This window comes from Hylobates moloch, unplaced genomic scaffold (assembly GCF_009828535.3).
Source record: "Hylobates moloch isolate HMO894 unplaced genomic scaffold, HMol_V3 SCAFFOLD_19, whole genome shotgun sequence".
Taxonomy (NCBI): Eukaryota; Metazoa; Chordata; class Mammalia; order Primates; family Hylobatidae; genus Hylobates; species Hylobates moloch.
The window spans coordinates 34,756,678-34,759,745 of record NW_026652294.1 but is presented as its reverse complement, the minus strand read 5'-3'; positions in this window follow the sequence as shown (position 1 = coordinate 34,759,745).

Here is a 3,068-nt window from a genome sequence, read left to right as displayed (position 1 = left end):
ATCCAGAGTGAGCAGCAGCAAGATTTATTGTGAAGAGGGAAAGAACAAAGCTTTCACAGCATGGAAGATGACTCCAACAGGTTGCCACCGCTGGCTCGGGTGGCCAGCTTTTATTCCCTTATTTGGCTCCACCCACATCCTGCTGATTGGTCCATTTTATAGAGTGCTGATTGATCCATTTTACAGAGCGCTGATTGGTCCATTTTACAGAGTGCTGATTGATGCGTTTACAATCCTTTAGCTAGACACAGAATGCTGATCGGTGCGATTTTACAGAGGTCTGATTGGTGTGTTTGCAATCCTTTAGCTAGACACAGAGCACTGATTGGTGCGTTTTTACACAGTGCTGATTGGTGCATTTACAATCCTTTAGCCAGACACAGAGTACTGATTGGTGCCTTTTTACAGAGTGCTGATTGGTGCGTTTACAATCCTTTAGCTAGACAGAAAAGTTCTCCAAGTCTCCACTCGACCCAGGAAGTCCAGCTGGTTTCACCTCTCACTAGCACTTTGGGAGGCCCAGGTGGGTGGATCACTTGAGGCCAGGAGTTCAAGACCAGCCTGACCAACATGGTGGAACCCCGTCTCTACTAAAAATACAAAAAAAATTAGCCAGGCATGGAGATGTGTGCCTGTAGTCCCAGCTATTTGGGAGGCTGAGGCAGGAGAATCACTTGAGCCAGAGAGGCAGAGGTTGCAGTGAGCTGAGATTGCACCACTGCACTCCAGCCTGGGAGACAGAGCAAGACTGTCTCAAAAAAAGAAAAAAAAAAGAGAGAAAATGTCCCTTTAGAAGTTCATTCTATGGTCCTCATCACTTCACTGCAGGTACCTTAAATCATCCAACTAGACCAGAGGTGTCCAATCTTTTGACTTCCCTGGGCCACATTGGAAAAAGAATTGTCTTGGGCCACATGTAAAATACACTCACACTAACAATAGCTGATGAGCTAAAAAAAAAAAACAAAAAATTGCAGAAAAACCCTCACAATGTTTTAACAAAGTTTGTGAATTTGTGTTGAGCCACATTCAAAGCCGTCCTTGTGCCGAGGGTTAGACAAGCTTGAACTAGACAAAGGCTTGTGAATCAGACAACAACAGAACAACAGTCACTGCTCATCCCGTCCTTTATTTCAGGTGAACACGAAGGGATTATACTCATTATAGGGAAGCGTGATGTGGACTCCTGTGAGGGAGGAGAAGGAGGGGTGCCGTGATGAGGCAGTGAGGTGGTTGTGACTGCTCTGAAGACCAGCCATTTGCCCTGGGCCCCTGGCTGGGGTGAGGGGAGTTTCTGGGGAGGCCTCAGGAAGCTTCCAATCATGGTGGAAGGCAGAGGAGGAGCTGGCATGTCACAGGATGAGAGGCAGCAGGAGACAGAGGAGGAGGTACCAGGTCCTTTTAAACAACTAGCTCTCGTGTGAACTCCCAGAGCGAGAATTCACTCGTTATCCAGGAGATAGCACCAAGCCATTCATAAGGAAGCCACACTTATGACCCAACACCGCCCACTAGGCCCCCCTCCAACATGGGAGGTCACATTTCAACATGCGATTTAGAGGAACACACATCCAAACTGTATCACTCGAAAGCAGCAGGCATTTTTCTCTCAAGTGGAGAATTCATCTTGGTTTTGGAAATGTCCCTGACTTGGAATTTTTTTTTTTTTTTTCCTTTGAGCCAGAGTCTCACTGTGTCGCCCAGGCTGGAGTGCAGTGGCACAGTCTCGGCTCACTGCAACCTCCGCCTCCCGAGTTCAAGCGATTCTCCTGCCTCAGCCTCCCAAGTAGCTGGGATTACAAGTGCCTTCCACCGTGCCTGGCTAATGTTTGTATTTTTAGTAGAGACGGAGTTTCACCATGTTGGTCAGGCTGGTCTCAAACTTCTGACCTCGTGATCTGCCCGCCTCAGCCTCCTAAAGTGCTGGGATTACAGGCGTGAGCCACAGTGCCCGGCCCTGACTTGGACTTTTAATAAGGCAGATGTAAAAAGCAAAGTCCTCGTCTCCCCATTGGGCACAATGGGTGTTTGGCATGTGCTTGTGAGGGTGGTGAGTTGGCCTCAGCCATGGGGAGATAGAATGCAGATACCAGGGCCACAGCTTGTAAGTGTTTTCCACATTATTTTGACTGTGACCCACAGGAAGAAGTATATTCCACGTCACAATGCCACACGTGGACACTCATACTTAAAACAAAAGTTTCACATAACACCAACACTTCCTTAAATACAGTAATATTTTCTATTTCTTTCTTTTTTTTTTTTTGAGATGGAGTATCGCTCTGTCACCCAGGCTGGAGTGCAGTGGTGCGATCTTGGCTCACTGCAACCTCTGCCTCCTGGGCTCAAGTGATCCTCCTGCCTCAGCCTCCCAAACAGCTGGGACCACCAGCGTGCACGACCACATCCAGCTAATTTTTTATTTTTTGTATAGAAGGGGTCTCCCTATGTTGCCCAGGCTGGTCTTGAAGTCCTGGGCCCAAGCAGTCCTCCTGCCTTGGCCTCCCAAGGTGCTGGGATTAAAGGCATGAGCCACTGTGCCTGACCTGGCTAATTGTGTGTGTGTGTGTGTGTGTGTGTGTGTGTGTGTGTGTATATAAACAAAGTTTTGCTATGTTGCCTAGGCTGGTCTTGAACTCCTGGGCTCAAGCGATTCTCCTGCTTCAGCCTCCCAAAGTGCTGGGATTACAGGCATGAGCGCCTGTGCCCAACCTATTTTTTTTTTTATGCTGGTTGTCACCCAGTAATTTGATGTCATGCCTCACCAGTGGGTCTGGATCTAGTCTCTGAAGCTGTGCAGTAAGGGACCCCATAAGGAAGAGCCTGGTCCTGTCCCCGAGAGCCCTGTCCCCTCTAGATGCCCCTCATGTGGTCTCTAAAGCTTCAGGACAGTTCCGTCAGAAGTTGCAGCCTGGTCTTGGCTGTGCTGTGGGGAGTTCAGGAGGGGCTGCCTGTACTGGAGGGGAAGTCAGAGCAGAGCCCTTCTCTAAGGCCACAGTGGCAGTTAAGACAGGACATGGAGGGCAAGTGCCTGGCAGTTCAGCCTCTCCAGCAGCACACAAAGGTTT